This window comes from Polyodon spathula, chromosome 41 (genome assembly GCF_017654505.1).
Source record: "Polyodon spathula isolate WHYD16114869_AA chromosome 41, ASM1765450v1, whole genome shotgun sequence".
NCBI classification, from domain to species: domain Eukaryota; kingdom Metazoa; phylum Chordata; class Actinopteri; order Acipenseriformes; family Polyodontidae; genus Polyodon; species Polyodon spathula.
Genome location: NC_054574.1, coordinates 34,105 through 46,728, shown reverse-complemented (window position 1 = coordinate 46,728; position 12,624 = coordinate 34,105). Strand labels below are relative to the sequence as shown.

The 12,624-nt window shown below is 40.7% G+C and overlaps 1 pseudogene; it reads left to right on the top strand.

The window, feature by feature from the left end:
• Positions 1-11,895: 11,895 nt before the first annotated feature.
• Positions 11,896-12,071, top strand: LOC121305125 (annotated as a pseudogene).
• Positions 12,072-12,624: the final 553 nt, after the last annotated feature.

Below are 12,624 nucleotides of genomic sequence, written 5' to 3'. Positions count from 1 at the left end.
TTATTTTTGCTAACTGTATAGATGGAAATGCGATTTATGTCTTTCTGAATATGCCATTATGTCACTGCACCTATTCTTTTACGATTATTTTCAAGCGATGCTTTTGTTTTACAGTACCAATCAACGATTATGAGAAAACACACGTGAACTTACTTAAAGTTATATAAGGGTAATACTCTAGCCTGTGGCAAATGCGTGCAGTTACTGATAATGTTTTAATTCGATCAGACAAAAGAAAGCAATTTAATCTTCCTTATTATAAGCACAAGCTTGATCTCTTTATATTTTACCGTGGAGTCAACAAGTCCAGCCCTGACTAACGAAACACGACCACACGCGAAATCAACTCCTTCTCATCGACTGGTACTGAAAATGCGAGGATTGAATATAATCGCACAGGCGGGGAATCTACCCTTCAGTTAACACGTTTAAACAAGTTCCTACCCGTTTTAAGTAATAGCTGATCTTTTTCAAACATTAAAAAGTATGAAACGCGAGCAAATACACCACCCTAACTCCTAGCACCCAAAAAGACCAGAAACGGAGGGGCGCGGGCGCAAATATGATCGCATGCCCGGGGCGCTAAAACGTTTAGTTAAGGCTCTGCTATAAAAAAAAAACAAAAAAACAAAAACAAAAACAAAAAAAAAAACCGAAACTCTGACCTCTTAAAGTCCACATTGCAGCTGAAGAGAAACCTTGCTGACCAGGTACTGTACTACCAATCGTGTCTCATATTTTTAGAGTTAGACAGATGCTTGTTTGATTATTTAGAAGCTATTTAATTGTATTTATATAAATTATGTTAGTGTTTGCTTATTTTTTATTTATTAAAAGTACCAACTATTTTAGTTAACTAGTAGAAACGTAGATTATTGTAGAACACACACACACACACACACACATATATATATATATATATATATATCGCATACTGCATGCATTGGGGGCGCCCATTCTCATGAGTGTGATAACAATTATTGATATGAAAATGGAAAACAAACACACGGATGCAACTTAATATTTTTATTTATGGACGTCATACATAACATTTTCAAAGCAGAAACATCGTATTTACATTGAAAATTTTACTTGTTTCTAATTTTTACCAAAACGAGCAAAGATACAATAAAAACGGAAGTAAAATAAACTTCACGCAATAAACTTGTGTGTAAACAGGTGGAGAAAGCTCTATGCGCAAATACAATTATAAAACATCAAATGCGTGTATATAGACCTGCGTATATAGAAGGGGAGGGGAGCGAGATTATTGACTGAAAGTTTTACCCGTTGGCCCTAAAAGTAGGTCCGTTACAGCTCTGTTTGTCTGTTCAGAGTCCTCTCCTAGTACAATCTACGCTGAAAACACGCTTTTCAACTGTACCAGAGCATTTGCCCCAGACTGCCTTTTCACAACGTGCGCAGACATCAAGAGATCTGTTTTTACTGCATTTAGCAGCCTGGCATTGTCTTATTCCAAGTGCCAGCGGGCGCAGTGCAGGCTGAAGACTGGGGTACCTTTGCCAGCCGGCATTCGTGTCTCTTAGCAAAATGTTTCTGCTGGCCACAGTCCACCTGCGAGCAGGCCACTGTTGACAGAATACAGCCGTGCCATTTAATCCAGTATATGAACGTACTTCGTTGCGATGTAAAGCATGAGTCTGGGCTTTCGTTTAGCATGAGTCCCGATGGGCACTGATTTGTGCAGCGCTTAGAATGGATGTATTTTATTTTTTTTGTACGCCTGTACACAGTCGGGGTGGCGCAGTCGTTCTGCCTGAGGAGTGGAGTGGAGTGCAGGGGGCAGTTACAACATGAGAGCTGAGTGCGGGGACGGGCAGAAGAGAGAAAAGCAGCGTAGCGATATCGCACTGCATTGTGATTCAGTGTGTATATTTTGTGACAACTTCTAATAAAATAAATAATACATATGTGTAGGATGACTTTCCTTAGTGTTTCAGCACTCGACAGGAGTATATAATACGCTCTTTCACAATGACTTTGATTTTATTACAAAGCCCAGACTAAACTGTCGGCTATATTGTATTGATTTCAATAAGCCGCATAAACCGCGTGTTTTGCGGTTGAAGAAGCAAGTGCTTATAACTTATTAATTTTTACGATTCTGCAGCTGAAACACCGTATGGGTATTTAATTCAAATATTTAGTAACACTTAAAAACAGACTGCAGGAGAGATTCACATACACGGAGATATTTAAATTTGAATCGCAAAAGCAGTTTAAAAAGCGGCTATGGCGGTGCTAGTATTAATCCCCATTGGAAGTACAACTGATGAGGAGTCCAACTTGAGAACTGGCACAGAGTGGTCAAAGCAGTTCCCCAGTTTGATAACACAGTTAGTATTGCCTTGTGGTATTTTAGATTTGTCAGTGAAGTGGAGGTTTTGCTTGATGTTCTCCCACCAATGAAGTGACATAACATTAGCTGCCTGGGGTATATAAGAACATAAGAACATAAGAAAGTTTACAAACGAGAGGAGGCCATTCGGCCCATCTTGCTCGTTTGGTTGTTAGTAGCTTATTGATCCCAAAATCTCATCAAGCAGCTTCTTGAAGGATCCCAGGGTGTCAGCTTCAACAACATTACTGGGGAGTTGATTCCAGACCCTCACAATTCTCTGTGTAAAAAAGTGTCTCCTATTTTCTGTTCTGAATGCCCCTTTTTCTAAACTCCATTTGTGACCCCTGGTCCTTGTTTCTTTTTTCAGGCTGAAAAAGTCCCTTGGGTCAACACTGTCAATACCTTTTAGAATTTTGAATGCTTGAATTAGGTCGCCACGTAGTCTGATTTGTTCAAGACTGAACAGATTCAATTCTTTTAGCCTGTCTGCATTGACATGCCTTTTAAGCCCGGAATAATTCTGGTCGCTCTTCTTTGCACTCTTTCTAGAGCAGCAATATCTTTTTTATAGCGAGGTGACCAGAACTGCACACAATATTCAAGATGAGGTCTTACAAGTGCATTGTACAGTTTTAACATTACTTCCCTTGATTTAAATTCAACACTTTTCACAATGTATCCGAGCATCTTGTTAGCCTTTTTTATAGCTTCCCCACATTGCCTAGATGAAGACATTTCTGAGTCAACAAAAACTCCTAGGTCTTTTTCATAGATTCCTTCTCCAATTTCAATATCTCCCATATGATATTTATAATGTACATTTTTATTTCCTGCGTGCAGTACCTTACACTTTTCTCTATTAAATGTCATTTGCCATGTGTCTGCCCAGTTCTGAATCTTGTCTAGATCATTTTGAATGACCTTTGCTGCTGCAACAGTGTTTGCCACTCCTCCTACTTTTGTGTCGTCTGCAAATTTAACAAGTTTGCTTACTATACCAGAATCTAAATCATTAATGTAGATTAGGAATAGCAGAGGACCTAATACTGATCCCTGTGGTACACCGCTGGTTACCACACTCCATTCTGAGGTTTTTCCTCTAATCAGTACTTTCTGTTTTCTACATGTTAACCACTCCCTAATCCATGTACATGCGTTTCCTTGAATCCCAACTGCGTTCAGTTTGAGAATTAATCTTTTGTGCGGGACTTTGTCAAAAGCTTTCTGGAAATCTAAATAAACCATGTCATATGCTTTGCAATTATCCATTATGGATGTTGCATCCTCAAAAAAATCAAGCAAGTTAGTTAGGCACGATCTCCCTTTCCTAAAACCATGTTGACTGTCTCCCAGTACCCTGTTACCATATAGGTAATTTTCCATTTTGGATCTTATTATAGTTTCCATAAGTTTGCATATAATAGAAGTCAGGCTTACTGGTCTGTAGTTACCTGGTTCAGTTTTGTTTCCCTTTTTGTGGATTGGTATTACGTTTGCAATTTTCCAGTCTGTCGGTACCACCCCTGTGTCAAGAGACTGCTGCATGATCTTGGTTAGCGGTTTGTAAATTACTTCTTTCATTTCTTTGAGTACTACTGGGAGGATCTCATCCGGCCCAGGGGATTTGTTTATTTTAAGAGCTCCTAGTCCCTTTAACACTTCTGCCTCAGTTATGCTAAAGTTATTTAAAACTGGATAGGAACTGGATGACATGTGGGGCATGTTGTCAGTATCTTCCTTTGTAAAAACTTGTGAAAAGTAATCATTTAACATATTTGCTATTTTTTTTCTTCCTCTACGATTTTGCCATTTGTATCTCTTAAACATTTAATCTCCTCTTTGAATGTTCTCTTGCTGTTGTAATATTGGAAAAACATTTTGGAATTGGTTTTAGCTCCCTTAGCAATGTTCATTTCTATTTCTCTCTTGGCCTTTCTAACTTCCTTTTTGACTTGCGTTTGCAGTTCCGTGTACTCTTTCTGCGTACTTTCTTTTTGGTCCTTTTTTAATGCTCTGTAAAGTGCCTTTTTTCGCTGAATATTTTTTTTAATTGATCTATTAAACCATTTTGGCAATTTAGTTTTACATTTAGATTTGTCTACTTTAGGGATATAATTGTTTTGCGCCTCTAGTACTACATTTTTGAAGAACAACCATCCTTCTTCTGTGGGTGTTTTCTCTATTTTACTCCAATCTACTTCTGTTAGTCTCTGTTTCATGCCTTCATAGTTTGCTTTTCTAAAATTGTAAACCTTAACTTTAGTCTTTACTTTTGGGGATTTAAAAAACACTTCAAATGAGACCATGTTGTGGTCTGAGTTTGCCAGTGGTTCTCTGACCTCTGTTTTAGTTATTCTAGCTTCGTTATTTGAAAAGACTAAATCAAGGCATGCCTCCCCTCTAGTGGGTGCCTTCACAAATTGTGTTAGGAAGCAGTCATTTGTCATTTCCACCATTTCTATTTCATCCTTCGCGCTACCCACCGGGTTTTCCCATTTTATTTGGGGGAAGTTGAAATCCCCCATTAGTATGGTTTCTCCTTTGCTACACGCATTTCTAATGTCATTGTATAACAGATTATTGTGCTCACCATCTGAATCTGGCGGTCTATAGCATGCTCCTATTATTATGCCTTTTGAATTTTTGTCTGTTATTCTGACCCATATTGATTCGGTTTTATTTTCTTTGTCCAGGTTTAACACCTGGGCTTCAAGACTGTTTCTTATGTATAGCGCTACCCCTCCTCCTCTTCTGTCCTGCCTGTCTTTCCTATACAGTGTATACCCACAAATATTATATTCGTCCCCATCACTCTCAGATAACCACGTTTCTGTAACACCTATCACATCATAGTTACCTGTTAGTGCAGTAGCTTCAAGTTCTAGAATTTTGTTTCTGATACTTCTAGCATTTAGATAAATACATTTAATGGTTGTCTTACCTGAGTTTTTGTTCTTGTTTTGTTGCGGTCTCCCTTCTGTTTTTTTGTTGATTTCTCCCCCCTTCCTTTCTAGTTTAAATGCTTCCGAACCTGCTCGAGGATCTTTTCTCCGAGTAGACTAGTTCCCTTGTTATTTAAATGCAGTCCATCCCGTCTATACAGATAGTCCTCGTTGTAGAATGTGGTCCAATGATCAAGATAGGTGAAGCCTTCCCGTGTGCACCACGTCTTCAGCCATTCGTTTTGATTAATTATTTCCAGCTGTCCATATGGTCCTTTGCAAGGTGCGGGTAGTATACCAGAAAATACCACAGTTTTGGTTTTCTCTTTTAATTTCCTTCCTAGCTCTCTGAATTTATTTTGCAGGGATTTTGATCTGTCTCTTCCAATGTTGTTTGTACCGATGTGGACGACTACTACCGGGTCGTCTCCTGTTCGTTCTAGGAGCCTGTCCACGTTCTCAGTGATGTGCTTGACCGAGGCTCCCGGAAGGCAGCACACTGTTGTAGTAAGGGGGTCCAAACTGCGAACTGAACTTGCTGTGTTTCTCAATATGGAGTCCCCAACAATCATGACCTCCCTTCTTTTTGCTGTCTGGTCACCACTGTCAATAGGGTCCTGTAGGTTTTTCCTTTCATTCTCTTGTTGTTGGTTCTGCTCATCACAATTCTGAAGTGACTCAAATCTGTTGGTTGTTTTGATTTCTGGTGGTGGTGTTTGACGAAGTTTCTTTTTTTCCCTGCTTCTGCTTACCTGAACCCAGCTGTTCTGACCTATCTCCCTGGTGGCTTTCAGTCTGTTAGGGGTGATGCAGACTTCCATGAATTGTGGGTGTGCCAGTTCCTCAAGATCCTGTTGCTGTCTCACTTCTTCCAGCTCCATTTCTAGCATACTTACTAGTTTATGCAAATCCTGGATCGTGCGGCACTTTACGCACACTTGGTTTAGCTCCGCTGGGTTTTCTCGGATTTCCCACATCAAGCAGGTGTCACAGATTACAGGCTTGAAGACCATGTTGAGGGTTTTTTTTTTCTGAAGTTTAGTTTCTTCTGCAGCCGTCAGCCTGCTTTCCAACTGCTTCGAAACTGCTCTGTACTTTTCCACGCCTGTACTTCTCCCACTCGCTGTCGCTTCCACACGCTGTCGCTGGGTATAGTATATAGTATTTTAAGCTCCAGTACTTCCTTAACCCAGGCATAGCAATGAAGGACACGTAGAAAACATCACCTAAGAGCTTTCATACATTTTTACAACATACACTGTGCCCCACAAACACAAATGCTCGCTTTCTTATTTTGGCATTGAGGTGAATGAAGCCTGGTTTAACATGCACTAGCAGGTTGGGTATGGTCATCTAAAGTGTGAGTTTCCTTGTCATACTTGTGTAACTCTAAAATGTATTTTAAGTTGAAATTGGATGAACAATCGTTCATTTCCTTGTGCAGTTACAATGAGTCGTGCTTATTGGTCAATACCGCTGTAGGCTGAGTCACTGGCGGGAGATAATATGTATTCTTTCTTTTGTATTCTGAAGTCTTTTGCAATTTAAAGTTCACCCGTACTCATGGTGGGGATACCTGTGCAGGTGTATACTGTGCTCATTAGCTTCTTTGCAGATAAACTAGAGTTACCTTTAAGCCTGTATTACCCTGATTTTCAGTATTTATTTTGTTTCGTAGTTTTTACCTACATATAGCTGCAGTTCAGGAGTCCTGAATTCTCCTACCTTACAACATCTAAGATCATCAAGCAGACTCTCACAAGTGAGCAGAGATTGAGCTGGAAGTGCTGAGAGTGAGTTGAGAGAATTAGAGGGAACGTGAAACATAGAGTGAGCTTGCAGCTGTACCTCCAATTCAACACAACGATGACCCCCTCCCTGGCTGAACTGTCTGAGACCTACTGGAAGGGTGGCTTCCTAACAGGAGTGCCAGTGCTAGAACCCGAAGAGCTGGAGAGAGCATAGAGGGCTTCAGTAGACTGGAGAGGGAGTTTGGTGAGTATATGCCAAGGAGGTGAGGAGACAGTTAGAGAGTATGCAAACTAAAAGAAACAATTCAATGTGAAACTTTTGACTAGAAGTCCTTTTCAATGTCTTCAAATGTTGGAATTGTTTTGGATTCACATAATGTGATTTTGTAGTATGGACTCCCCCACCAACTGATAATGTGGTTGGTCTTTTAATGGTTTCATTAGGAAGCGTGTGCTAATTATCCACGTCATGGGGAATGATAGGGGCTGCCCTGCTAGTCAGTGTATCTGTACTGCAACTGCTACTACTGGGCAAACAAGCACAAAGATAAGCTTCAAATATGAATTGCTTTTTTCCATTCATAGTGGATGTTTGCAGTCATCTGGAGTGGTTCTGGGTTCAGCTGAGTTATTGAATGTTTTTATAAATCTGCCTTTACCTGGCTTTTAGCTCATCCAGCTTGTTCACACAATCCCACTGCCCGACCTGCATATTCCATTCAAATCATGCGACCGTGACCTTTCAGTTCTCTCAGCCACAGAGACTACAGGAGGTAAGGCCAGTGGAGTTGAAAGGTTACAGTGTCACACGAGGAAGGAAGGCTGTTCGGTGCAGGCACTTAGGATTCTCCAGGCAAGCTCAAAGCAAATTCAGCGCCTAGTTAAGACAGATCTAAACTCAATATCGGAACAGAACTAAATGACTGTCATTGCCATTCAATACTAATGGAAATGTAACAATGCAATACAATTGTAATACAATACAAGAACAGCTGCTTATGATATACACTTTATAACCCTGCCAAAGTGTTTGCTATTAGATTATTTCAATAAAGTAATGCTGTACTATTTGAACAGATGTCAAATCTTTTGCCATGGCTTGTATCAATGCACTGCTGAGTGCCTGTCCTCCTCTATTCCCTACTCTCTCCACTGTCCGGTTGGAGTATGCCCAGCACAGTCTTCATAACGTGCACTTGAAGTACCGCTGGGTGATGTCTCTGGCCACCCATCCCCAGGTGCTGGAGCTAATCAAGGGGATCCTGGGACCCAACGTCATTTTCCTTGATTCACGCTTCATCTGCAAATACCCGACCAAACAGGAGAGCCCCGAAGCTGCCTGTGAAAGTCAGAAGCCTGTGCTTCCCTATGTTGCCTGGCACCAGGACATCAGGTCAGTAATGTAGGACGGCAATGCCTCATTTTAAACACATACAGTTCATGTACACTGTCCCTTGTCAAACTTCTTTCTATATTCCCTTTAAAGGTTTTGAGGTTTCTTTATATCAATCCTGTTTATTGCACCTTTGAGTAAAGGTCTCCATGAAACACTGACATAATGAAGGTGCAGTGTTGTTTATTGAATCAACCTTGGTTACTGACAAGTCCGTGCACAAAGCTTATAGCTCCTATATTTTTTTTTTTTTTTTTTTTTTATCAGTCCAACTGGAAGTTTATCTAATATTAGAAAGAAAAAAAAAAGTTTTTAAAGGTAAAACAAGAAAACAAGAGGGTGTTTGTTTAGTGCAAACTCAGTGACTGTGCTAATTACACAAGCACTGGACCTCAAGGGGGCTTGTTAATGCAATGATGCTGGGGGTTTGTTGTTGTGGAGATGGTGCTTAAATCATCACTGACCCCGAGTGTGGTTTTGAATGGCAGGTCCTGGGGTTTTGAGGGGGGTTCGGTGGCTCGGTGTGGCTGGCCCTGGACGATGTAGACTGAGAGAATGGATTCCTGCACTCATCCCAGGTAGCGCGACACTCATCTTTTCTGCTTGCATTTATTGCACATTGCTCTTGTTTAGATGCATCTTGCTGCTATTTCATATTTAAATATTGCTCATATGTATTTCTCTCTCTATAGCTGCTACCAGGGTCTTTAAATACCTGGTTAACAAATTAAACATATTTTTCATCAATTTTGAATGGCGTGGTTTTAGATTTTATGACTGAATCTTAAACAACAGTCTAACCGATCAACTTTAATGGTACAAAAACTGGTGTTCAGTTTAAAGCAAGTTCAATTTCTTTAAATGAAACTTAATTCCATTATATCTTTAGGAAGTTATTATCAAAGTCTCCTCCCCCATATCACCTCATCCAACCCAGGGAACATGCTGACAGCCAATCAGGAGATCCCAGAACCCCTCCTCAACATGAGTGAGGCTGTGGAGCGCCCTCTGCTGGTCAGACACATGCCTGTAAGTAACCTCTATGTACACAATTCCCCCTGAGAAGTGGGCTGGCTCAGTGGAATTGCACTTCAGGAGTGTTATTGTGCTTTCGAATATTGCAGTTTTCGTATATATTTATTCACATGGTAGCAAAAGAAAGCTTAACATCTCAAGAACAATACATGTCTACATGTATGCTTTGTAGTCGTAGCCTTTTACTTTGAAATCGGGCTTCACAACAAAAAAAGGACATCCTTGAGAAATTCCAAAGTGTTCTATGTTCTAACAGGAGATCGTACAGTAAATAATGTCTCAAACTCCACCAATCATGATTATTGAACTAGTTTTTGTTGTATTTTTTAAATGTTATAAATATTGGATACTCAAAGAAAAAGTTTAATTCACAAAAAAAAAAAAAAAAAAAACTGCAAGAACCAGTTGTCAGCAGAGTCATGGCTCCTGTCAGCACAAGAGGGCGCTGTGCTCATTCTAATCCCCTACACCCTAGATTCACGACGGTCTGACAATCCATGCAAGTGAGCCCAACCTGTCCACTCGGCAGCGCTGTGGGTTTGTTATCCGCTCTGTGCCAAACTCTGCCCATCCTGTTCAGGAAAGCACATCAACTTTCAAGCCCGGAATAATTCTGGTCGCTCATCTTTGCACTCTTTCTAGAGCAGCAATATCTTTTTTATAGCGAGGTGACCAGAACTGCGCACAATATTCAAGATGAGTTCTTACTAGTGCATTGTACAGTTTTAACATTACTTCCCTTGATTTAAATTCAACACTTTTCACAATGTATCCAAGCATCTTGTTAGCCTTTTTTATAGCTTCCCCACATTGTCTAGATGAAGACATTTCTGAGTCAACAAAAACTCCTAGGTCTTTTTCATAGATTCCTTCTCCAATTTCAGTATCTCCCATATGATATTTATAATGTACATTTTTATTTCCTGCGTGCAGTACCTTACACTTTTCTCTGTTAAATGTCATTTGCCATGTGTCTGCCCAGCTCTGAATCTTGTCTAGATCATTTTGAATGACCTTTGCTGCTGCAACAGTGTTTGCCACTCCTCCTACTTTTGTGTCGTCTGCAAATTTAACAAATTTGCTTACTATACCAGAATCTAAATCATTAATGTAGATTAGGAATAGTAGAGGACCTGTGGTACTCCACTGGTTACCTCACTCCATTCTGAAGTTTCTCCTCTAAATCAGTACTTTCTACATGTTAACCACTTCCTAATCCATGTACATGTGTTTCCTTGAATGCCTACTGCGTTCAGTTTGAGAATGAATCTTGTGTGGGACTTTGTCAAAAGCTTTCTGGAAATCTAAATAAACCATGTCATGTGCTTTGCAATTATCCATTACCAAAGTTGCATCCTCAAAAAAATCAAGCAAGTTAGTTAAACACTATCTCCCTTTCCTAAAACCACGTTGACTGTCTCCTAGCACCCTGTTACCATAGAGGTACTTTTCCATTTTGGATCTTATTATACTTTCCATAAGTTTGCATATAGTAGAAGTCAGGCTTACTGGTCTGTAGTTACCTGGTTCAGTTTCGTTTCCCTTTTTGTGGATCGGTATTACGTTTGCAATTTTCCAGTCTGTCGGTACCACCCCTGTGTCAAGAGACTGTTGCATGATCTATTTCTTATGTATAGCACTACCCCTCCACCTCTTCTGTCCTGCCTGTCTTTCCTATACAGTGTATACCCACAAAAATTATATTCGTCCCCATCACTCTCAGACAACTAAGTTTCTGTAACACCTATCACATCAGTTACTTCTTGAAGCTACTGTACTAAACTTCTAAAATTTTGTTTCTGATACTTCTAGCATTTAGATAAATACATTTAATGGTTGTCTTACCTGAGTTGTCCTTGTTTTGATGCGGTCTCCCTTCTGTTTTTTTGTTGATTTCTCCCCCCTTCCTTTCTAGTTTAAATGCTTCTGAACCTGCTCGAGGATCTTTTCTCCGAGTAGACTGGTTCCCTTGTTATTTAAGTGCAGTCCGTCCCGTCTATACAGATAGTCCTTGTTGTAGAATGTGGTCCAATGATCAAGATACGTGAAGCCTTCCCGTGTGCACCACGTCTTCAGCCATGCGTTTAGATTAATTATTTCCAGCTGACCATATGGTCCTTTGCAAGGTGCCGGTAGTATACTAGAAAATACCACAGTTTTAGTTTTCTTTTAATTTCCTTCGTAGCGCTCTGAATTTGTTTTGCAGGGATTTTGGTCTGTCTCTTCCAATGTTGTTTGTACCGATGTGGACGACTACTATCGGGTCGTCTCCTGTTCATTCTAGGAGCCTGTCCATGTTCTCAGTGATGTGCTTGACAGAGGCTCCCGAAAGGCAGCACACTGTTGTAGTGAGGGGGTCCAAACTGCGAATTGAACTTGCTGTGTTTCTCAATATGGAGTCCCCAACAATCATGACCTCCTTTCTTTTTGCTGTCTGGTCACCACTGGTCAATATCTGATACGTCCCCCATAGGGGGACCGTCTATATTAAATTGATTTTTGGAAGCGGGAGATGGAAGCGGGGCTTGCTCCGTCCACTCCACGCATCGACCCGGTATTGCAGTACCTCCGGGAACGGTGCACAGTTCTCAGAAAGGTCAAAAAAGAGAGAGAGAGAGAGCTAAAACTGTGTGCATGCCTCTCCCTCTTTTTCTTGGTTGTATTTATACCTCTGTCGTCGTCCCCCAGAAAGCAGGCAGGTCTACTTAGACAATGAACAGCCTCCACTGCACATGCAGTAGGACAGTGTACCCAAAAGGCCTTGCGCTTGTGGGGGGAGGAGGAGGAGGTGGTGGAGGAGCTCGATGGTAAAGCAGAAACTGAGCTGTTTAGTGGAACAAGGAGCGCTCGCTTTCAAGACAGCAGCAAAGCGCCCCTTGCCACTTTGCCTTTTCGTCAGATCAAGTGTATGTGGCAGGCCTGGAGTACTTGGTCTGCCAGGAGAAAGAAGGCAGTGTGCAGACAGCACTCTACAGTCAGCTTGTAACACTGTTACCTAAAGTTAAATTTGAGTTAAAAAAAAAAAAAAAAAAACACACACACAAACAGTCAAACCAATTAAAAGGGGAGAATAGAACTCTTGGCCAAGAAGAAAATAATACCCCTTTAAGAACGTGTAGTCCTCTGTTCTGTGTTTGCTGG